The sequence below is a fragment of the Nesoenas mayeri genome (assembly GCF_963082525.1).
Source record: "Nesoenas mayeri genome assembly, chromosome: 1".
Classification (NCBI taxonomy): domain Eukaryota; kingdom Metazoa; phylum Chordata; class Aves; order Columbiformes; family Columbidae; genus Nesoenas; species Nesoenas mayeri.
Genome location: NC_137541.1, coordinates 149185618 through 149211714, shown reverse-complemented (window position 1 = coordinate 149211714; position 26097 = coordinate 149185618).

Genomic DNA, 26097 nt, shown 5'->3' with positions numbered 1-26097 from the left:
CTGCAAGGCTGATTTTCAAGGCTGTATGTGAAGGACTGAAGCTTGCAGTGTGGCGTTGGTGGACCGGGACTTGCACTTGGACAGTAAGCTGCAGAAAGCTGTGAACTCTACCTCTATTCATCATGGGATCTGAACAGTCCTGGGTACCACTTGTAACAAGCTAATTATCCTGGTGTTCAGGGAAATATATCTCTCCTGTATGAAAGAGCTGATCTCACACTGTTTTAGTCCAATGTTTCCAAATAATAGCTTGACCTCACACACAAAGGTAAAAAAGAAACCCATTCCCTAAAAATGAAGCTACCGATAATTCTTCATCATCATGATGTAATAACCAGGGCCAGGTTCTTGGTCATCTTTCTTACTCGTCAATTGACATCACGTCCAAGCTGGGTGCAAATTGCTACACGGAGTGCTAATGCTTAAACAGCATGCAAGGTAACAGAGAATGTGGTCCAGTCTGCTTTAGGTGCAGGACACATAATAATAAAACTGAAATAGATTTTTTTATGTCTTGAAATAAAGCATTTTCTTTACATAAACACCACACTGAAGACAGCATTACAATCAATCATGGTAGCTGGCATTCCTAAGCTTTACTTTTGTGGATAATTCTTAGACATTTACATTGTTCTTTTGAAATCGATGGTATGGTTTAGCTGAGCAAAAGTTGGCAGGAACACAACTCTAGTTTTCAATTTTTTTTTCTCCTGGGAGTAAAATACCAGTAAACAAACAAAGAAACCCCATGAAAACCACATTAGTTCATTTGGCTTTATACTTAGTACTGCTTAAAATGCTTTGCATGGGCTTGGTGAACAGCTTGACACTTCCTTAACAACTGTATAATAACTTTACAAATAAGTGCATCTAAAACTGATGTGCTACGTATGTAAAGAGAAAATAATTAATAGCTGTTAGCTCTTACTTTTTGTACTTCCTTTATTCAAAATCTCTGCTTTCTTTTGAAGCACCTTCAATTACTCCATTGGGCAATAAATACTGGGAGAAATACTGTCAAGAAGCATTCTGTATTGAAAAAATTACTTCCATGTATACAGTAAGGCTAGGAATAGATGGAAGATAAAATCATTTTATAACATTAGATTTTGGTCTTTGTAAACAGTGGTGATTAGAAAGTAACATGTTGTATAATTTGATAAATACTACTTGATCTCATGGAGTTAGTATTTTCACCCACTGTGACCTGTGTTAGAAAGTGGGAACAGATGGTACCAGAAACATTTCTTTGTCTCACAGTTATTAAGGTGAATCATGGGAAAACGTCATGGTCACTGTTATTAGCAGACTACATGAAAAGTTAGATCAGTGGTGGCAGAACCATACATGCAATTTAGAGATGTCTTGCCATGGTTATCCTTCAAACGATGTCTCCACTTGGGCCAGGTCAGCCACTTCTCCACCTTTCTTTTCTGCAAGACCTCCATATGTTAGCCACTGCTGACATTAGAGCAACATGCAAGTTGCTCAGTCTGAGTGCCATCCAAAAGTTCCCCATCAGCATCCAGCCTTGTTTCAGCTGATGCTTATAAGGGAAATGCTACAGGTTCTAGCAGTAAACACCCCAACTCCTGCATGGACACTTCACATGCTACTGTACTAGATCTCAACCTATTCAAATTGTAGTTTCTCAGATTTCCCATTTCTTGTGCATTGCTTTTCACTTTCTATGTTTTTCAGCACATTTTCTGGGCATGGACTGGTTTTAGGTCACTTCTTCGGGTAAATGAAATTCTGGAGCACATGAGTTCCCTGCTCTAGGCCAGCACAGCCCCTTCCTGTTGCCAACTGCAAGTTCAGTGTTGTCTCCAGCTCATGGGCACCGTCAGTCCATTGGGTGTGTTTTCAAGGGTGTTTAAAATCTGGAGTCACAGAATGATAGAATCATAGAATCATTTTGGTTGGAAGAGACCCTCAGGATCATGGAGTCCAACCAAAACCTAACACTAGCACTAAACCATGTCCCTAAGAACCTCGCCTAAACACCTTTTAAACACCTCCAGGGACTGATTCCACCACTTCTCTGGGAAGCTGATAACACACTTGCACACACACAGTCTCTAGGGCAGAAAAATGAATGTAATGGTAATGATGTTTCAAGCCAGCTTGTCTTCCCAGGCTTCAGTCAGCCCGCTGGCTTGTCTGGCCCAAATTATGAAGGTTAGACCTCTATTATCCTCAGTTGCTCAGCAAGCAGAGGAGTCCAACCCCCTGCAGCAGCCTTTTCAAAGCAACAACTTCCCCATGTCATCCAGAATTCATAAATTACATGTAGTTGGATTACCCTGATCATCACATTTCATGCCCCTGTAGGCTGATATCCTCAAGGGAGATCCCTATGGATACCGACCTTCCCTGTCATGCCAGCTGCAGCAGACCGTCCACATCACCGCAGGAGATGGCTGTCTTTGCCAAAGCACTCTTGTGCAACACGAAAGACAGGGGAGACATATCCAGACCACATCTACTGCTGCTGGCAGGCTTTTTCTCCTTCCCTGTGTAGCTGCTTATTCTGAAGCAAAATCCTGCTCTGTGTTTCCTCAGTGGGCTCACAATGAAAAATGTTAAGCAGAAGGTTTGCATTCAGGAATTTAAATTTGGCTTTCTGGCATGCCTTACTTTAAGTCTTGTTGTACATCTGGAGGTGTTCAGCCCCTGTGAGTTTTAGCCATATTCTTCTTATGCCTGGCTAGTGACACAGGGCATTACTTCTTCTTCTTCAGTACTGAAGGCTTATATAGAGAAGAAGGAGGAAAGGATCAACCATAAATTACATTTAAAATTTATAATATATTCAATTATGTTGCTGGGAATTTATCATTGTTTTCTAAATACTCTCATTATCTGATCTTTCTATGCCTTTTATTCCTCTATGGACTCATGTCTGACAAAAACAACAACCCTACACATGAATTCTTTGAGTGGAAATATAAACCCATAGTTAAGTGCATAGCAACATGGTGAATTTAAACCAAATCTTTAAAAAATGCCTAGAGCACTCGCAGGAAGTGTTGGGGGAATTAACTGAAAACAAAAGGAACAGATGTAGCCATATTTCGTTACTCTGTTACACTTTTCTCAGATACATAGATGCTCTGCTGGTGTAGGTTGAAAGAATTCAATTTTTACTATTTTCAGCTAAAGTTCTACTCCAAATGTTTTGACTGCTGTGTATATTCTCTTTATACAAGGAGTGACTTTGCACTATTTTACTTAGGACTGAGTGAATGATAAAGGAGGACATTTCCTACAATGCCCTATTTGTGTAGTTAGGATAATCTCAGGTCTTCTCAGGCTTTCAAGCTTCTCAGACACCAAGTAGAATGTATTTAGACTTGCACTTATTCAGAAACCAAAACCCCCTCAAGTACTAATAGCTTAATTTATATTTCATGGAATAAAAAAATGTTAAAGAGTAGGATTTTCTAAGCTGAGTAAACCTTTATGAGCTGTTCGTGTGCTTTTGGCATTATTTCTTCTCATCCCTTTCCCTAAGGGAGACAATAAAAATAGCTGATGTTAATTTTATTCCCCTATTCTTGTTTCCACTGCTTCTGTTCAACTTTTATCTGGCAATCCAGCTTCCACGGTAGTCAGAGTATGATTTTGATGCCTATTAGTTCTCTTTCGGGAGGCTGTTAATTGTAGTCTCTCCCTTGCAGTAGGTCTCATCACATGGCCTTGCACCATGACTGGTTGTGTCCTGGCTAACAATACAAGGCTTAGTTTGGAGACAAAGGCCTCTCTTATTGGCACAACAACATACAAAGCCATGGCAAGATGAAACCGCATCTCCAGTGGCAATGAGACTGACTCCCTCAAATAACCCCTCACCTCCTCCTGGTATTTCTTTCCCTGAGCTCCTTGCAGTGTGCTATGGTGTTGTGGGGGAGAGGCAAGAGAGGGGGTCATTTATGGCTCAGCAAAATTTGGTATGCCTGAGAAGGAAGTGGATATTCATAGGACACTTGCAGATGCCAGCCTGCATTTGAGTCCTGCAAGAAAGTCAGCCTGGGATGTCAGGTTGATTGTAGGAAATTTATTTGTACTTTGCATGAAAATAGTAGTTGTTGTTTGGTATGACTCTGATCTGGTCTATGTTATCGCATTTTTTCAGTCACCATTTTCTTAGCTAGGTCACATCCACATTGACTGTGCACATACTTCCGTATCTGTGAGTATAACTGAGTTTCTGTGCACAGATGCAAATCCAGGCTACATCCAAACATCCTATCAGGACAAGACTCCTCTTCCTCCATGCCCTACTTTCCACACAAAGGTGGTCTGAGAACATGAATAGAAGCTGCAAGGTTACCCAAGGGCTAGATAATTTCTGCCTCCAAGCACAATCACTGCATAAACACGGCCAATACCCTTCTGTCTCCTACATTACATGTGATCTGTTCTCTTTGGTTCACTCTCTTTTACCCAGGTGATATGGCGGACACTGCTCTACACTTAATCTATGTCTTTGTGTTGTTTTCATGTGATCTCAGGCTCAGAATCAGACTGAAGTAAGGACTTATGACCCTTTTCCCCTCCTCTGTGTTGTAAGCCCCATCATCTTTGACAGGAACTGGGATAATCAGTGACTCTTCACATGAAAGGAACAACAGTGCAATGCTGTATTTACCTTTCTCTAGGACACAGAAAAATTAACACTTGCTATTTTTTTTTCCCAGCACTTCCCTTTCTGATAATCTAAGGGAACAGCCCTGACAGGTTTCAAATCTGGTTTGTTGTAGAGGTACTCCCTTTCCTTAGGGTGAAGTACTTTGTTCCTTGCTGATTAAACTTTATGTAGGGCAATGTTTAATGTAAAAACAATCTTAAAGGCATTTGTGACTGCAGAGAATTGCAGTGCAGTACACTACCTCAGACGTATGCTCATGTATGATTAATGTTAGATTGCCCTAAGCTAATGTTTCCCTGCTGCTGAAAAGGACAATTCCTGCACTCCTTCCCATCCTCTGCTCCTCTCTTACCCAGTCTGGTGCTGTCTCTGAAACTCTGCTGTATTTGGAGTAAACCCATTCTAATCACTAACTCAAAGACATATTGTCTACTTTGTATGCTGGGTGGATTTTCTGCCATTTAATGTGTTGAACCTCTTATAGTGCAATCAGGTGAGACCCAGGTCTGGCCGAAGATATGCCACAGAAGTCACAGAGTGGACAAGGAGGTGAAAGGTGGTGACCAGACTATCGCTTTTGGCAGAGGCAAGCTGCTAATTCAGCTCATATTGTATCATGAAACCAAGCACTATTAGGCACATCCCAAACATTTTAGAGATTACCCCACAGTTATGGTACTTGGGTCTGGAAGGCATCAGCACAACCACACATTTCAGCACTTCCAAAGCAAATAGTACAACCCATGTTTGCAGCTTTCTTTTCCTGTCACGCTTACATGACTCTTCTCCATCAAGCACAGCAGCAACACCCACACATGCTCGTTAGGCACCACCACAGCCATCTGGAGTCAGGAGAGGTGAACGATCTCCTTCAGATCACTTAGGACTTACTGTCACAGAAGCTTGATGGGGACAGAGAGACAACCTAAACAGATCCACTGCCAGCTCAGTTAACCGAGGTGCTGGCACAAGTGCTCTAATGGACAGAAAATAAATTTGGCAATAAAATACATGGAGTGGTAAAGCAAGACATGGTGTGTGGTGGCTCCCTACCAGACCAAAGTGTGGGGAGATAAAAACTTGCTGGAAATTTTCTGCAATCTTCACAGAGTTTTTTGCTAGCTGTCACCTCCCCAGGACAGCTGTACTCTTCGTATTAGTTTAGTACTTCCTTTCATAACGCCCTTCTTTTCCACTTCTCAGGTATTTTGGTATGTCCACTTAATGGCAATTACCATGCAAACTGCTTTTCTCCCTCCTCAGATTTAAATAGGCAGTGAGGGCCATTAAAACTCCTCAGATGCAAATAAGAAAGTGGAAATCTAGTTTAGGGTGTGCTTTCAGTAACAGGTGAGCTACTTGCTGGGTTGACATAACCCACCTTTGAGTCTTTGTAGCAGAAACAGGCAGCTTTATATGTGCTGAGAGGCTGCTGAGTGTCAGACTTGCTCTGTCTTTCAATCTGCTAGGGCAGGCAATGCAAGGACAGAAGCCCACTGCAACAGAACCTTGAGTCAGCAAGAGCTTCTGAATGGATCTGCCTGGAATTTTCCTCACCACAAACACCTCAAAAAAACCCCTCACAATTAATGTATTTTCAACTCAGTAGCTCAGGTTGTGTTGAAGCATGGCAAGATAAAAGTGTGTGTTTTCTTTTAAATCCAGAAAAAAATCCCTAAAACTAAAACCAAACAAACAAATATAAGAGCTTTAAGAGTTTTCTCCCTGCCCAGTTCCTCCAGCATTACAAAACTTTATATCATTCCAATTAGTTAATAAACATTATTGTGAATTATATTTCTCTTGAGCTGACACAAACAGTGCATTAGTGTTGATACACAATTCAAAAAACTGTCACTTGCCATCAACTTCTCCCACTTTCAGAGAAACAGCCTGTTAAGAATAGCAGCTTCACAATGCCAGCAGCACAAAGTGTGGCTTGGAAACCTTGAGGGTGATATAACTTGACCTTGAGGCCTGGGTTCTGCAATGACATTGCAGAAGTTCTGCTGATGGCAAAGGGACTTAAAAACGCCAGAAATCAATATTTATAGGTACAAACACTTGATGTGTCAGGTAGTATTTGTGGGTTTTTTTACATGCTATCCTAGATTTGACAACACTAGCTTGATTAATTTCATGTTGTAGAACAGTTTGTTTGGGTGCAAATAAATAGAAACTACATTGAAAATAGGTTTACCTGGATGTAAATGAGAACAGAATATAAGCATTATCATAAAAATTCCCCACCGTCCTTCCATAAATTGCCTTTAATCAATGAGGGAAAATCTTGCACTTGACACGTTTACATGTACATGCTTAATTTTGGCAAAGTCTAGCACACATAGAAATTACTATCTGAAAGGCAGTCTGTGTCTGTACCTTTGCACTGTCAAATGATTAACATTTTGTGAGGAAGGAAGGAAAGGGGATGATTATGTCTTCAGAAATCAGCTTTATCTAAGTCATCACCACAAAATGTGAAATGTATTCATTAGGACAATATGTCAGTGGTGTCACTGGCAGAGCAGAGGTTGTTTGCATGCACAGGTTACCTATTTGGGTACCTCAGACCATTCCGATTTCTTCTCATTATAAAAGTAATACTGATTCTCCTGTGTTAGTAATACTGATGCTGAAATAATTCTGACATCATTATATAGTGTGCACAAATTTAAAATGAAATGTTGGAAATCCCAGGGAAAATGAGAGCTGTTTCTTTAAGAACTTTCTTCTACTGGAGGTCAATGGCTTTACTATAATACATTAAAAGTTAAGTACTGTTATTGACAGGTAAACCACAGAAATTGGTTTATGTCAATGAAGAATAGCAAATAGATACATGTATCAGGAAAAGAGCCCTAGAGGAAAAGTTCTTTGCACAGTAAAATTAGATTCACAGGTCACAGATGATTTGTTAGTTCTTTCCAAGTTGTAGAGCAGTAATTTATGGGAGAGCTCTCCTGGCCTCTTTACCTGCCTTACAAAAAGGAATCTTTTTTTATTAAATTGTAAGTTGCATGTCCTCACAAGTGACAGCCCACAGATCTGACTGAATTAATAAAATCCCCTAAGAACAGAGCCCTCCTATCATTATAAAGGTAATAGATTCTTTGAACCCTTTGTTTCCATTCTTCGCTGTGAAGCCTTCTTTTAGCAAGCCCAGATGGAGGAGTAGCTAGAGGGCTGGGAATTTTGTTTTTAATGCAAAAAGATGTGAAATGTCAGCTATTCAGGTTGCCATCACGATGTAAACAGATTTCCACTGCCAACCTGTAATTTCTAGTAACAAGCTTTTCAAAAATAACAACTTTAGCTGGTACAACTTGCAAGGCAGGGATGCTCTACCTATGGCAGATACCTGCAGCTCGTCCCCAAGCCATGCTCTGTCCTGCTGTGGTGGTACAGACATACCAGCTATGGGAATGGAGTGAAGGGGTTTAAGATCCTCGTGGTCTTGCAGTGAGGATGCTTGTGATGGGGCATTGATGGGACTCTCTTTGGGTTACTGACGGGAAGCCCCAATAGTGCTGACAGAGCAGCTCTGACCTCAGGAGCAGGTCTGTGGCATCACAAGCATCGCAGCTCACCAGTCTCTTGGCTGACGTCTCCAGAGGATGAATAGAGACACTAGACGTATATTTCATGAGAGTGAACTTCCACAGAAAATGATGCTTAATAGTGAGATGCTGCAATGTACAACCAGTAGGCAACTAATACTCCCTCCTTTTTGTACCAGGAAAAACAAGGCTTGGAAGTCATGGTTGCTACTCTCCATGCCCTCCAATGAGTCCAAATGTCTCCCGAGGCCATCCACATTGAGATCCCTTTAGGAATGGGAGGTGCCAGGCAGTGCTGTTCTGCACACAGCTTAAACACAAGGTTGTATCCACCACCCACTATCTCATCCGCTTTGAGCAGGAAGGAGGTAAGAGCAATGAAGGGCAGACATTTACATCTTTTAAGATTTCTCCTGCTACTGAGACAAGTCAAAGCCCTAGAAGTAGCCTCTGCCTGAACATTTGACATTTCATGACTTCCTAATAAACCTGGCAAGGCCCCAGAATTATTTGTCTTTGGTGAAGAATAATTAAATACTAAGTATGTGCTTTGGAGATTAGCAACTGGACAGCTGTGTGTGAAAATATCCCCTGCAAAAAGGTTAGCAGGCTGAACAAGAGCATCATGGAGCATTGCAGAGTGTTAACATGTTTTAGATAGAGCTGTCAATAAGGTAACTCTCAGTTGTGACAGCTTTTTCAATAGGCTTCTGTTAATGACTTTCTCTTCTGTTCTCCCCATTTCCATCCTTATTACAAGGTTTCCTCATGCCTCTGAAAGGTGATAACAAGCAATAGTCCTCAAAGTCATTGTCGCACTGTGATTCTGCAGAGCTGGTTCTGTGATGCTGCCTGCATGGCTCACAGGGGCAAAGTGACATTTATATGCTCTGCTTAATTTTTTCACCCCTTCTTCATCTGCTTTACAGATGACCCTATGGTTACTGAGGTGGTACCAAGAACTGGACAAAGCCATCACTATCTGGAGAACAAGGCTGCTAGTAAATTAAAGGAAATTGATGATTTTTTTTCCCTAGTTGTTACTTCTGCTATTGCATTGTGCATGTGTGTGTGTGGGTGTATGGGTGATTATGTATGAGAAAGAGAGATGGACTGATGGAGGGAAATCTTTCCGAACATTTTCTTCTTTTAGTTAGGGAGAGGATATATTTTATCTGACTTTTATCAAAGGTGACATCAGAAGTAATGAAAGGATAAATAATTTTAAAGCTTCAGAGAAAGAGGATTCTTTAATAAAGAAAGGATCTGTCTTGGAGATTTAACTCTCTTAAATCCTTCAAATCCCTTTACCAAACGCAATAATATTTCAAAATTTTATGACAGTTTTTACTTTATGTGTATTAGGAGCAAGTAACTATCATCACTGACTGACAGACTGGACACTTATTCCTAGTGGAACTGGCACATTGGAGCACTGCACGTTTGTTCTCTGTAAAACATTTCCAAGTTCAGGAGTTCCTTTATAAATCATCCTGTGAATTTACATGTTGTATTGTTGTTGGGTTCATGTTTTTTTTCTTTCCCTTAATGATGTATGTAGGTACAAAAAGGCAGTGTGATATGTATTTACCAAACTGTTACCTTCCCATTTAGTGAACTGCTTAGCACAGATGCTTTCTTTCATAAGTACTGTCATTAAATGCATTAAATTATTGATCTTAACTGCTTTCTTGAGAGGCTGCTCCTTATAAAGAGCAGAGTCAAGTCTCTTTCTGGCTGCAAACTAGGCTGAATTCCATAATAAAACTTTCATCATAAAAAGAAAAAAAATATTACTACTTGAAACAGCAATAACCTCCCTATGATACATCAATGGCTAAATATCCAAGAAAGCTGCCTTTAATTTTTCTTTTGGGAAAAAAAAAAGAGAGAGAGAGTAGGAAGGATGCAGTGCTTCTTGTAAGCGATCCCTTCTTGAAGGGATCATGCTTAAAAGGGCTGCTAAGGGGATCTCTTGCTGCTGTAATTTGTAGAAAGGAGCTGTCTTAATTATAGTCAGAGTTTATTGCATCTCTCCCTCTCTCTCTCCCCCTCTCTCCTCCCCCACCTCCATGTGCGTGTATGCAGAGAGCTAGAGAAAGCTGGCAGCACTACCTGAATAGCTATTGAAAGAGTGAGACTTCTCAGTTCCTGCTTCATTACTGGGTAGCAGCTATTCCGGTGTGTGAGAGCACCTAACTGCATTCTCCCATCGAAAAGCCCTTGGTAAGTCCCCTTAGCCGGCAGAGCTGCGGATTAATTTGGCAAAAGGCAGGAGGGGGGTGGCAGGGAACCATGAGGGCACTCAGAGCCTGTGTGCAGCTTAAGACTTATTAGATTTCAAAGATTTTTTTTGTAATAAATATGCAAGGTCTTTTGTGGCTTGCTGGGATGCAAAGGCAATTGTGAGGAATGTTTTGTGTGCTCAAGAGCAGTGCTAAGTACATTCAGGAGTGCTTGAAACAGAGCAGAATGTTTTTATGGGAGATGAGATTCGTAAATGCTTCTCAAACTGCAAGAAGAGTGGTTTGGTTTGGTTTTGTTCCCCCTATCATTTTCCTCCCTTTTTCCTCTCTCCCTTAATGTTTTGAATGTGTTAATAGGTTCAGAAAGAAGAAAGTATGTCTTCCTGCTGGTTGATGGCTTTTGAAATATAGAACTTTTATCAGGAGAGGCATGAGAGCTGAAGCCATAGAGGAGATATGTGTTCTTTTTATTTGCATGTACATTCTTGTTCACATTTCTGGTGCTGATTGCATAGATTTGCCATGCTCGGAAAAAGTCCAAAAAGCTAGGAGATGCACAGTTACCACTCAAGATGCCGATGTTTGTGCTTGTTAAATGTGCTTGTATCACATTTTATTAGTCATCTGCCTGACAAGTGGCACTCTCCAGGTAGCTCCTTTCAGTATATGTAGCAAAAAGTGCTCCCAGACTGGCACTCTTTGTTCTTACCTTAATCCTATGAATCCAACTCATTAGGCTCAACAGAAAATGGTAGAGACCATCGGACCATTGGAGAGGTCAGGTCACAACTCTCCTTGCCCCAGCTGAGCAACAGCATTTGAAATGAGAGGCTGGAATGATGTCTCCATCTGAGGGACCCAGTACCCTGGAACCAGCTGTGTTTTGATTTGAAAAGTATGAACAAGTTACTCCAGGGACAGACCAGAGGTTATTGTCTAGCATTAACATAATGACTGCCTCCTAACTGAACCCAGATCTACTCCCCTGATGGATAAACCCAGTCTGTAAGAGCTGGCTGCTGACTAGCAGGACATGGGACCACCGGTTCGTCTGTTACTGTCAGCACAATCCAGACCTCCGTTGGCTAAAGCTGTCCATTGAATCATATAGGCAACACAGCTATATTTATAACTGTGAGGGGGAAAACTGCTCTTTCTGTTTAGAAAACATACACTTGTGATTATTTGAAACTGCTGCTTAGTGTACCTAGACATCAGTTTCTTCACTACTGAGCAAATATGATAGCTTGGAGGATTAGGTTTTAGGTCTGCAATGGTTGCTTTCCAGTTATTCTGAGTAAATTTACACTTTTTCTACAGGTCACAAGGACTAGACGGACATTTTTCCCCCTTTCATTGTTTATTAAGGGACAACTTTTATAAGCCAGTATTAAAGCAGAGCTCAGATCTGCAGCCAAGTACAGAATAGGCATTGCTTCCTGAAACTCAGTCATTTTACATTATATTGATAAAGAAATCATGCTAAAGGTTAGGGGATTGATAAAACAGCTTATATAAATCTGCACAATGGAGATTATGAGTAGGAATATATCTCATGCTCCAGGTTTTCAGAGGCAATATTACTTCATCAATGAATTTAAATGTTGTCAAAATTTCATCATTACCTGGGACACTTAGTGCATTAAATATAATACTGGAGTGTAATATAGAGAATAATAACATCCAGGAAAGAAAAAAACAAAAAACAAAAACAAACAAAGAAGAAAACAAAAAAGAAGCTATAACCAAAGAATATGGAATTTGCACTACATTTTCTAAGGTTGTTTTGCTATCATCATCTGTATGGACACACGGAAGAGCAGAATCACATCAACAAGAAGAATTCCAGTGAGAAGGGGTGACAGAACAGGTAGCTCTGTCCATCTTTGTGCCACATCCTTGTATCAAATTCAGCCTTGACCACACTCATTTTAGTAAGGAGACTCTGCTGTCAGCTGTTTGCTATCAGCATGGCAGGATGTTCTCAAAGCAACTCAATATCACGTCAGGATGGTAGAAAAATGCTGGAGGCTGTCTGACACAGACTTTTCTGCCTACTGGAAGTGTGCTCTGTGAGCATGGTGCAAGACAGCAAAAGAAAAAGGAACTAGGAAAGTGTTTTGGCTGATAGGCAAAATCTGTCTTTACCGTGGCCAGTATGTGCTCCACAGAGCCTCACCCATGGCATAAGGGATTTGCTTTCCCTCTCTTCCCTCTGATCTGCCCTAATAGGAACACAACAATGCAGGAATAATTCGTCTCTTCCTACACAAGGGACTACATGCACTTCAGAAACAAGACTGCCCTATTCACGATCATGTACCTATACATCCATATAGTAGATACCCTAGATAGTGGTGGGCAGGAAATCTTGCCTATGTTTGGGCTGAAGCAACTGTGTTAGCATGTAGTCAGCATGTGTCTCCAGGTAGTATCTTACTCTATCCACCCTACCAGTCCCAGGGAGCTTGTTTTTGGAGGATGACTAGGCACAGTGGTAAGTTCTCACCAATACAAAAAGTCTTCAGGCCTTGCCAGCATGAGCCACAGAGATCTAAACATACCTTCAAGCCAGCCTGTGTTTTCATCAGAAATTCTCTCTGTTTCTTCTCTGACTTGAAATGAGCTCTGCTCCTTGCCCCTCCCTGAAAGATTACAATTCATGAAGCAGAAAATGCCAGACACTCAAGCACCGGCAGAGTTCTTTTAAATTATGTTTCTAGTGTATCATCCTTTTATATGTCAAAGTTTTCTATTTCCGCTCCTTATTTTTATATATAGCAAAATGTATCAATCCAGGCATTTCAATACCTATCACTAAAGCATAAGGATCCATATATCCTCATCTACTGAATAAACAGGGATTTTCAAAGGGCATTTCCTGTGCCAAGAGTAGCTTTTATGTGCATAACTTGACTGCAGTTCTGCTTGTAAGCATTGGAAAACTAAACTAAGGAAGCAGAGACTGGTGTAATTCACAGTTTATTGCCCTAAAAGCCCTCTCTGTTGTCCTCAGATTTCTTCCTTCTTTCTCCTTTTCATATGAAGTCCCCTTGGGTCTGATTTAGGCTGAAGCTCTTTGAAACAGGTATCACATCTCCACACATTGCACACCTTCACATCTATCATATGCATGGAAATATAAAATATTAACCACAGCTAGAGTATTCAGAGTGGATAAAAACCTAATGCAATCTCCTGATCCTAGCTGTTCCCTTTTATGTAACTCCTTGTACCTTAGCAGGGTCAAAAGGAGAGAAACCTATTCACAGTTTCTGCTGTCATCTTTTTGGTACCACCCCTGGATAAAAGACTCAGAATCCAAACATCTGCTAACTTCTTCTACTGCAGGGCAGTGGTAATGGTGGAAGGACCTTGAAAACCCATACTCTTGCAGTTATCAGGGGAATTGTGAAGCAACAATAAGGAGATTTTTCAACATGGCATTCTTGTGATTAGAATGACTTACAGATTGGTTTTGTCATTGCTAGGACAAGAGTGGAACTGACATTTAGTAGCATAAGAATTCCCTGGTAATTGGTGCCCCATAATATAAATTAGATTAGAGGCAGTTTACCAAGTCCCAGTACAGCAAGTTTTCATCTTACTGTTCTCTCAAAGGAAGATAATCTACAACATACATTTTAGAAGGCAGCTGCAGCATAGGGAAGATACAACCCTAAATGAAAAAAATTATGACCTCAATAGGACTTTTTGTAGTCAAAATTCCTTGACAGACTGAAGAAGAATATCTGCATTCAAAAATGGTGCATTTAGTCTGAGTGGCTCTATTACTATGTTGTGTGTGTGTTTGTGTGTGTGTGTGTGTATTAACTCTGATAAAAGAGGAGAGGAGGAGAGGAGAGGAGAGGAGAGGAGAGGAGAGGAGAGGAGAGGAGAGGAGAGGAGAGGAGAGGAGAGGAGAGGAGAGGCAATAACTACGTAATAACAGGCATGATCATGAGTAGCCTGCCCATTCCTTTAAAGATGGATTCAAGTTCTTTGACTTGAAATTGGAGTCTTTTCCACTGAGAAACTGTGGCAGGATATGTTCCTAGTGCTACAACAGATGCTATTACAGCAGCTTCTTTCCCTTATGAAAACAAAGCTGAAGCACTATAACATATGTTGTGTTGATTCATGTCTTAGAAAATATCATTCCATGGAGATACATTTGATAAATGCAATAAGAAAGCAGCTGATTCCTTGGAAAAACGCATTTGACTGCAGCATTAGCCACTTGTATATTGTACTTGACAAACACTCAGATGTGATACACTTTAATACATTGCCATAACACCTAAGGATTTTCATTCAGATGCAGCATTTTTCCTTTCTCTTTCTGAATGTCTTAAAAGATGCTACTTGCAAATGAAAAGTGTTGGTAAACAAACCTTTTATGGGAACCTAACCCTGATGTTCAGTTGCTGGCATTCAGACCTTAAGATTGTATGGCTCCTCACCTGCAAAAGCGAGATAATATTTCTGCCTCCCCCTCCATGTATACACCCTTCATCTGTCTTCTTTGCTTATACTGAATACTGAGGGCAGAGACATACCTTATCATATGCACAATACCTACACAGTCAGCACCTACACAGTTATTGGTTGTAGCCTGCAGGTGCTCCAGTAAAATAATTATCCCCACATAACACTAACTGATATTCTTAGTATCACCCTCAGCCAAATGGATGGTGCCAATGATGCCAGCAGTGTTTCCCTCTAGAGTACTGAGCCCAGAAGTACCTGGGGGCTTCAAACCCCTTCCAGGACTGGCACTGTGGTCCCAGAGGGCTCCAGTTCCCTCACCTACTGCTTTGACCGTCTTAACAAATAATAAAATCTCAGCACCTAAGAGTTTGAAGAAGAGACTTTGCATGCCATTCCTAGAATCAATGCCTGTGAAAGGATGTGGCAATTATATCAAAGATGCTGAGAAATACCAAATTCTTTGTCAGTTATATCAGCTCCACAGAACCGAATACAGCAAGTGTTTGTTTCTGACAGTTGACTAGATAAGGTGAATCCGTGGGGAGCAGATAGGTGCCCTAACAAGGTATATTGCAGCAGCATTTTCCTTCTGACCAGAAACCTACTCATATCACTGACAGCTGACACCTTCAGTAAACTTCAGCACAAAACAATCAAAACAACAGCCCTTCTTACTGATGCATCTATGTCCCAAGTTTAACTTTGTGCATTTGGCTGGAACAGGCTGTGTGAAACAAGAGTAGATTTTGGAGAACTGCCTGCTCTTATCTTCTCTCTTTTTAGTATATTGCATATTAAAATGTATTTTAACAAAATTTGAAGAGTGTTCTCTGCCTCCTTTAAAGAGCAACAAACCATGTCCCTGCTGAAGTAAAAGCATTGATCCTTGGTTAATTGCATCCACTTCAGGGGGCTTAAACCTGGTTGTAGGGACAGAACAGAGTAGAAAAGGGTTTTTTCAAGGTACAGGCAGCCTATACAGAGCAGCTCTTCTACGTCCTTATCTCTCTCATTGCTCCACTGGGATCACTGCAAGCAGGATACAAGTGATAGCAGCCCAGCACAGAATAGGGAGAAGAGTAAAAATATTGGTCTAAAAAACAAACAAACCAAATTTATGGAGAATTATTTTTATCCTGCTCTTCTTGAGAAAGAATAAAACTGATCACATTTCTAGCTCAACTGAAAACACAATTTCTGATGCAGTCTTGGAAAGAAAATTCAAATAGTTAGATGCAGAAAGATCTCTCATTGTGTTCAAACTGAAATTGTTGCAAAATGCCATCAGATAAAGCCAGATTCTCCCACCTCATAGACCCCAGTTGTCCTTTAGCTGTATTCAACCAGAGGTCATCAAGGTGACTCAAGCCAGGACTCAGCACAGAAGAGGAAAACTCCAAAGAACTTTTTCTCCAATTTGTTGACTTCTTTCTAGAAATTTAATCAACTCACTAGAGCTTATTATCAGAGCAAGCATCCTGACTGTGGCTCAGAAAAAGACACTCATGTACTTGCCATAGAGTTGGGAAATCTGACAGCCCTATGTGTTGAAATTGCGGCTCTGATCCTCTTTGTGGGGCACTGCTGGTGCCAAACTGCTTCCTGTTGCAGAGTCCAAATGTCTCTGTTCAGTCTCTCTGGTATCAGACTGTGGGAGGCAGCAGTTCTTACCTCTATGGTTATCCACAAACCCACCAATGATTCTCCACTAGCCATGCTTCCAGATTTTGTTTTCTCTCAAGTGACAAAATATGGCTGGCCACTTTCACAGCATTAAACAAAGTCATTTGGCGGTGAAATCACTCAGCAACGGAGGAGAGAGAGCTTATTTATTGATTGAACTCTCCACAGATGTTACCTGACATTGTTGCAGTTTATAGGATCAGTTGTTTATGCCAGCAAATTGCAGTACGTAGCCTTAGAAATTGCAAGTAGGTGCAATGTGATATTTAAAAATGAAAAATTGATTTCTTCATGAGTATGACATGCAAAGCAGGCAACCATTCATTCTGCTTTGCTCATTGAGAAGCACCATTGGATTATGCTTTCCAAGACACTACAGATACTAATACAGATGTGAGGAACTGCCTTACTTTCACCACATATCACCTTTGAATTCTCTGAGAATATTTTTCTAGCTCAATACCCTGCTTCCAGGTGTATTTGAGGTCAGAGCTCAGCACCTCTGTTATTCAGTTAGCTGCCATGGTTTTTAGCTTGGCCTCCCTGCAAATGTGTCTTGTAATGAAAGAAAGCTAAACAGCAAAGAAGAAAGGCACTTGTTTGTCCTTCCCTGGTGAGATTTGATTGTCTTGGCTTAGGGTTGGGATTACATTAAAACAAAACTGATATTTTATTTGGCTAGCAGTGGTATATCTGGACAGGCGCAGGGCTGGGAGCAGTCCAGGGGAAGGAGGAGAGAATGTGCACCATGGCAATGCGTCACTTGTATTGTGCTCCAGATAAAATATCTGAAAAGTCATCAGGCTTTTGCCATCTGTTCAATTTTTGGAATGCTTCCAGGAAAGGACAATGCCTATAAAGACAGTGTCCATTTGAGTTAACAGATTCCACTCTCTCCTCAAGCACAAATCACATACATTTCACTTGTGGTCACAGATGCAGGCATATGCATCCAAGCTTCCATGAACACAGCTATTCCGAGGCAGAAGGCTCACTTCTCCCAATATACAACTAAGCTGCAGAGCTATACATGGGCTTCTAAGAAAGCAATTCTACCTCTCAGTAACGAGTATGTTATTTGTTAGAGCTGGCTAAGCCTGTCTGGTTTAAATCTGGATTTAATCTTATCTTAAGACATTCAGTGTTGTGATTTTGGTTTGGCAAAGTGTCAGCAAAAACATATATGTATATAAATAGATATATATATTGCTATATCTGGAAGTACCCACTCTACAGCTGTATTCCAAAGCTGTTCCCCCAGAAACACACAACACCTCTATGCCATCACAGCTCTCATTTTTCATTTTTAGCAAGCAGCAAATGAGACCATACTGGACTGACCAGCTACTTCTTATAAATTGCATGAACTGCTAGCCTTGTGAAGTCTGCTTAAACCAGTGAAACTCAAAGGAAAAAAGTCAAGAACCATCGTATTTCCGGATAATGTATCCTAAGATCTGGTCTCATAATGCAAGGGTCAGATGAAATCAAAACGCTGTTTACAGAAGTGCTCCTTCTTCTCAGGTCTGCAGTTATTAAAGGCATTTAGCTTAAATTAATGAAGAAAAAAAAAACATAACTTCTCTTGACTAGCTTAAGGAGTAACATGTGGCATGTAATTTGGATTTCTGTGTGATTTAGACAAGTAAGCTGCATTACTCATTCGTCTCATTTAAGATATGTAGATTCCATAATCTGCCATCTGGATTTTCAGCCAAACTTGGGGTTGCTTTGGGGTTGTTTGAAGAAGGCTAGGGAAGAAAGTTCATCTTAGAATGAACGAAGAAGGGCGAAAACTATCCAACCGGAAAAAAATGAGCACATGACAGAAAACGACCGTGGGCTACAGCAATGTATGGGAACCTTTAATTTATTTTCAGTGACAGAATGATTCTTTTAGTTTCTTTTCCACTGCAAACAATCCTTCTGTATTTAGTGTAGTATACTTTCAGAACCAGAGTGGCACATTGGTGTGTCACACTCACAAACTTTGTCCACTCCCCTTATTTCAGCTAAAATATCTTCATGTGAACACATGGGCCATGATAATATGGGGGGGAGAAAAAAAAAAAAAAAAGGAAAGAAAACATGAATTTTTAAGGGGATTCAAGAGAAAAACTGCTACCTTTATCTGCTATCCTGCAGTGACAATACCATTCTTTTGAACACAGGTTACAGATAACGCCCAGTTGCTTCCATAACTATTAGTTCTAATAGTTCAAAACTACATGTACCCTTTCATGAACTAGTGTATTGAGGCAGTCCCTAGGCTCTCCTTCCACAAGTCAATGGAGGCCAATCTGTCCAAGAAGCCAAGCCAACGTTAGATCTGTGCAGGTGAGAAAAAAATCCTCCTGTAGCTAATACAATTTGATCAATTCTGAAATGAAACGATGAATTGAGGAAAATAAAATAAAACATAATACAATAATAATGCTATTCATAGACACAGTTACAAACTCCAGGGGCAAACCTAGCAAAGGCAGTTGAGCCATGTTCATATGAAATTTATCAGAAGGAAAGGACCAAAGTCTATCTAATTTGTTAGACTTTGGAAAATAGCTGCAAATAATCCTTAGCCAAGATCATCTATGGAAACAGACGCTCTACAGAGATAGAGGTACATACAAGCACCATTTTCCTTCCCTTGAGTCAAATGAAAGAACAGTAAATAGGAGTGACAGCTTCTTCAGGCCAATTTTTCCCTCAGCAGATTTCTCTAGCAGCAGAATCCCATCCAGGTTCATTAGAGCATTCAGACAAACATTGTAGGAAGTCTGGGAATACCTCTTACTTGAAAACAAGTCTTCATCTGGGGCTTTGTCTCTAGATAGACTACTATGGAAGGTGCCTGTAAGGACACCATTAATGGCTCAGTGATGAGTACAGTTCAGTACATCTCCACAATTGCTTTATAATCTGAAGGATCAAGGGATAAGTTTGAGCATTTAAAAATAAATAAATAAATATTAATAAAAAATCAGTGTTTAAGCCAAGCAATATGAGGTACTGCTGGCATCATTTGTTCATTTGGCAGACTGGCACACAGCAAGGTGAGATCAGCTTTATGCAGCTGAACCATCAGGATAATGTCTTGCCAAGTCCCTGGTACATCAGTCCTCCAGAGACTGCTGAAGCCAGAATCTGTGAAGGTTCCTGCTGAGGGTCAGGTGGTTTTACAGTGGGAGAGGACTGGCCCAGCTAGGAGTGATGCAAACATGGGCTGCCATCCATCTGAGCCAGAGGAATACCAAAGTGAGCACCAAGCTATGACTCTTTACCTTGATATACTCTTTTCCATCTTTCTTATTGCCTTAAGGAGGGTCTGAAGAGCGATGTGCTCCCCATGGGTGGTGGTGGGGTCCTGTTCCATATGCAGGCTTACTTTAGCAGCAGCAGCAGCATCATGTCACAGCTCTGTGGGGCCAAGACCAACCTGTAGAGCAGAGCAGGTGGTAACTGTTCTCTGTCTCCCACCTCGTCCCACAGGACTTGGCAGTGTGGGTGAAAAAAGGTGACACTTTTCACAGGCTGGGGTTTGCATCAAGCATAAGTTTAAAGCTACAGCATTAGCATATGTGACAGTTGTGCCCCCAGAACTACACGGAGCAAAATGTCACCAGTGAGATTACCAGAAGTGCTGAAAAACATAGTGTTTGCACCTGAGCTCCTGGAGGTAAAAACATGGAGGATGGAGGTGATTTGACTCTCCTTACCTGCCCAGAACAATCGGGCTGCAGTTGAACTGAAGAGATACAGTGCTTTAGGCCAGACAGCCAGAGGTAACTCTGAACTAAAGGAGTGAAAAAACAGCATCACCAGGTGAGAGCTATTGCCGTTTAACAAAGATAGAGCAATCAGACCTAGAATATTTTTCTCATGGTGTTCCTGGTGATGTTTGGGTGTGCAGTGCCTGGGAGCTGAGCAGGCAGTGAGGCAGGACCAGAAGCAAGAAGAGAGACTTTACTCACAGCACAGTTTCTCTAGCCAAGTGGTTCAGGAATTGGCAGCGCCGCACATACAGCAGAGACCAACATATCAGAGTTAATTGAAGCTGTAATTCCATAGAACCAGTACAATAAAATAAATATAAGAAGGTGTTACTGTTGTGGGCTTTGGGGAATTTTTGTTTGACTTGTCTCCAAAAACATACTGTGAGATTCTTGACCTGACAGCATCAGCTGTGATCTTTTATTGAGATTTATGCAGCTCTGAAAGTGAGGATTGGGTGATTAATAGGAACAAGTTTGTCAACTGTGCTACCTTGTTTAGACATTGTAGAAAATTATGTACACACCATAAGAAAAAACATGTATCCTGTTGTTGGCAAGAGGGCATTCAGAAGATGTCACCATTAATGTTGCTTTAATGAGATTTCCAGTTTCAGGGCTGATGTTTTCATTGCTGGGAAGGTGTAAGCTTTGAATAATCCCAGAAGAATGAGATGCAAAAAGAAAAATCCTGAATTAGCTCCATGTAGAAGAATTTAGACAACATTTCACTCTCAATTTATTATGATTTCTTCATGTTTTTTAGGGTAGGGTCACTCCTTTCAAATAAGACGTAATCTGTTTGAAAACATTAGCCTGCATGGTGTCTTGTGTATTTACAGGAGAAAAATTGCTTTAGCATATTTCAATAGGATAGTATGACAGTTGGTAGATTTTTAGTGTTAAAGGACTACTGTGGATAAGGTTTTAAAAAAATAGGAATCCAAACACAGACCTCTGAAAGGCATCTATATTGGCTTCTACATATATAAAACTGCCAAAATCTAAATATGGTTTTCTAGGTTTACCAATAGGGTGCAATTCAGAGATGCTGAAGGTAAGGTAGCTTCATTAGGAGGGTATGTTCACCTGGCTGTAGACCTTCTGCACAGCATCATGCAGCTTCCAGGGTACACACTAACCTGGATACCTTCACATAGCCCTATCTTATGCCACACAAATGCATCCAAACAAGCCCAGCTTGAAAATTTGACATCCACATAAACAGCTAATGTTTGGGTTTTTATTATGTCTGTTTGAGGACAGTCACATTCATTATCACTGCTACAGTGGAAACTTAGGATGCACAAGTGTTTTGTCCTTCAAGGTTTGGGTCATATAACTACTTTTCTGGCAATCTATGGTACTGTTAATGGTAGTGAAAGTGCTTACACTATGAGTAAAAGCTAATATGAATTGCATGGATAATGGTTAACAGCAGAAAAAATGCTCTCTTTATTTAGTTCCTGATCTGAGCTATTTTCAAACAACTACTGCTGTTTATTGTCATTATTGGGTTCAAAAACTGACTGGCTTTGTTCTCTTTCCAAAGGACAGAGTAAATCAGTTCTGACATTTGAAGCAGTGTATTTATGGCAGTGCAGAACATGTGGGTCTGGAGTGTGGCTGCAACAAAAAACAGAGAGCAGCAAAAGCCTTTGTCACCCAGGAGAAGTGGAAAGGGGGGTGGTTTCCTCACCATCTCCTTTTTCATACTCTTTTTTTTGTAAAAACATTTTGAAATGTAATATTAAAATATGTTGCTCTGCTTTCAGATTTAAACCCAAGGAATTTTACATGGCAGTGTTAGTAACTATATATGACATCCACATTGGATGGGTTTTGTCCCTTTCTCCTGTCTCTCCAGGAAGGGAGGAAGCACCAGTTGTCACCACTTCATTAATTTTTCCTTTTCTTCCAGTGGTGAAGGGGTAAATTTTAAATGCCAGCTAGCACAGTTTTTGAGGGTGTGTAATTGATGAGGCACATATGAGAGCTACGATCAATATAAGCATAAGCAAAACATTGAGCTTGCAATCTCTGCACGTTTTTTACTTTCCTGAACTGTAATTCTTGGGTTTGATTGTTCAGGGGATTTTTTTGTGGGTGGTGGTGTTGTTGTTTGGCTGGTTTGTTTGGGGTTTTTTTAAGGCTACATATTTTTTTAGGCTGGAAAGATTCTCAAGGGAAAGAGGAACAGTCTGGAAAAAACAAGACTGAAAAGGTATAAAAAATCATATAACTTGACAAAACTGGATCAACACCACTGAATATTGTGGAGTGTGGAAAGGATGTGAAAGCAGAGGTGGGATTCTCACACAAGACAGCTCCATACTGGAAATGGAAATGGTCTGAAGAAAGACAGGCAAGGTAGCCTTTCACAAACAAGAGAGTAGAGGAAAGGAAAGCAGAAATGTAGGAATCTTGGATACACAGGACTACTGCTATTAGTTTTTAACTTTTCTAACCAAGCTATTTGCATTACTGGCAACATCATCAGAACAAAAGCCAGGTATCTACAGATTTGCATAGATTTACATATGTTTTGTGATATCTGAACCGCTGTATGGAAGCATATCTGATCATACACACAGGGGAAAATGGAAATACAGAAATACTTCAGGGTTTAAATTAATTTCTTCTGCATACGTATTCTCCTTCCTTCTGCCAGTGTATTGTCCTTCCTCCTTTCCAGAAAGAGACTTTCACTCCAGCATCACATCACCCTAAAATGTTTTGCTTGAGGAACAACCTCACAGTCTCAACTCCTCTCCTAAGTTAACTACACCCCCCCTAAGTTCACTGTACCTTCTCCTCCAGAAAATTAGGAATTTCAGCCCACTCCTAAAGTAAAACAGCCTTGAACTCTGTACATCTTGGCTGGATATGAACACAGATAACATCAGTTTCTTAATGCTGTATGTTTCCAATTGTTTTCTTAAATAAGAAGCATCTGGCTTAAACAGCACAAAGCACTGGTGCCAGCATTGCCAAGAGGAGTTTGGCAGGGACCGTGGTCTCTGTTCTTGGAGGTGCTATGGGCTGCAGACAAGGATTTATATTGTCATGTAGAGAGCTCTGGCCTGGCATACAGTGTGTTCATGCAATTCTCCATTACATATCTTTATTTATGTGGAATTTTTGTCCAGGGGCAAAGAACTGAGCAAAAGATGAAGCAGACTTCAGCTTAGCATCCCCAGTGTGTGTGCACGCATGAGAGGTTATACCTTAATCTACGCTGCTGTGTGTCCTCAAAGGTATCTTTATCCATGATGATGCCCTCACCAAATGAATATGGACTGGCTGGGAGAAAAAGATGGTGAAGGGGTGAAAGGGCCAGTGCTTAAGGAAAACCTCATTCACCATTAACAGAGTTGAAGCACTCTCACAGAGGATGAAGATGATTTGATTTTGTCTCCACCGCTTCTTGTGGAATAATTGAAAATTCCATTTAGTTTGGCTTAATACATTTTTAATGTGTATCTGAATTTCACCCTCAAGTGAAAATAATGTTCAGGAGACTTCCCCATTAAAACTATATACATATCTCTAGAATATAAAATACACACTCGAAAGGGAGTCTGAAGATAAATTTGTCCTGGTGGAACTATTTCTAATTGGGGAGGCAGATTTAGATTTCAGATTGTAGTCCATGCATTATTCTGCTGTACCGTACAGGGGCAGCAGGTAGGGTGATAGCACATAGAATTATTTATCAGAATGAATATAATTAAGTCTTGAAATGAAAAGTACAAGAAAGGAAGAAAAAGAAAAACAGTAGAGCAATATGGGTTAGGATTGTTATTTCCTAAAAAGATATGAGGAAATACAAAAGGAAAGGCGTGAAAGAAAAAAAAAAATATTACTTTCTCCCAGTGCAAGTAATAGTTTTAGCAGATCTACTGTCAGAAAATGTTTCCCAAACTGGATTTATTTAAAGAGTCTTGAAAGGGCAAATTGTCTAGCAATCAAGTCATTTCATGACTTAATTTACCTTGATTAGCATGGTACATTTCAAAAAGTGCTAATCAATTTTATCTTCTAGTAAACTGGAAACACCACATAAATTGCTGTCACAGTCTTAAACTGCTAATCAATTTTGAAAATCTGAATGAATGTGCATTTTTACACTATTATTTTTCAGTAATTGGCTGGAATGCCTTTCTTGACCTTGAAATGTGAGAGAAGAATTTCCATGTAAAATAATTAGAGAGAAAGGCACCACACATGGGTATTGCAGATTTTAGTTACAATACTGAATATTTAAGAATTATGAAGAACAAAAATGTTTTTAGTAAGATCATCAGAAGACCATTTCATTCACTTTTTTATCTGAAGAACAGTGTTCTTACATGTTAGGACCCCACACCCTTTAAGCACATATTGCATATTTATGCTGCACAATGCAAACTGTTGGGTATGTTATGATAATAGATTTTCTGGAAAGCTATAGCCAAAAAAATACTTACATTATATGATCCTTACATTTTGCAAGCATAAAAGCATCCCAAAGAATACGATGAAATAGTTGATAGCGTAGCCACAGAAGTGTTTTCTGTAATATTAGTCATCTCTTTCATTTTCCATGTTGCCAGAAGTAAACCTATTACAGATCTTTATGAAGTGTAACTGTACCTTGAAATTGTGAATTTTTAGATGTTAAAGTCTTAGGCATTTTTTAGCAACCAAGTCTAATCATCAGTTGTCTGGAGCTTCTCTTACACATACGTATGTTAGAAGAATAGAGACACCTGCTCTCTTTTGTGAAAAAACATCCCAATCCGAATTCCATTGGCATATCCTCTTGCAATACACCTACACATTATTTTTTCTGTTTGTTTCTGAATGAAACCTGCAAAACTTGCCAGAAGAAGGCAGGCCACCACATACATCCACCTTATAACAATCCCTGGCTAGATCTGGACATCATTCTTCAGACGGGAAGGAATATGGCACAAGATGAGCCAAGTTCTGGGAAAAAAACAAATGGCAAACAGGCCTGAGTAATGAGGAGCAGCAGCAGAGGAGTTCTGGCTTTCTCCAGAAGACACTGGTGTAGCTACGGGACAATGTCTTCTGGCTTATGAAGCTGCAAGTAAAGCAAAGCAGCCAGAGGCCAGACAGTTGTGTCACTATGCTCCCCCAAATGGCACACAGTAAAGAATAGGGTATGTTAAAACTATTGTAGTTATACTATATATATAGAGTGTGTATATATATATATATATGTAAAAAAAAAATATATATATATATATATGCTTACACTGGGAGGTAAGTTTGCCTTTTCTTCCTAGAGTGCCCATGGATAAGTTCAGAGTATTCTTTTTAGGCTATATTGCCTTTATGCAGGAGAAATCTCGATTTTACTGGATATAGAACCTAGGAAGTGACCTGAGACAGGATCTTGTAGTTATGTGATGTACAGACTTCTCCCCCGAGAGGTCCGATGATCCTTGAGCACCATTTGGATCCTTTCAAGCATCTATCTTGGCTTGTGTCCCTGTGTGCCTGTGCTGCACATTTGAGGCCTGTGTACTGGGAATCATTCCTAAGCTATTCTTGTTGTTGTGGTCTACCTGTAGAACATTTTCAACTTCATTTCCTCAGACATGTTGTCTCACATTTCATAGAATCATTCTGGTTGGAAGAGATCCTCAAGATCATTGAGTCCAACATAACTCTAGCACTAAGCC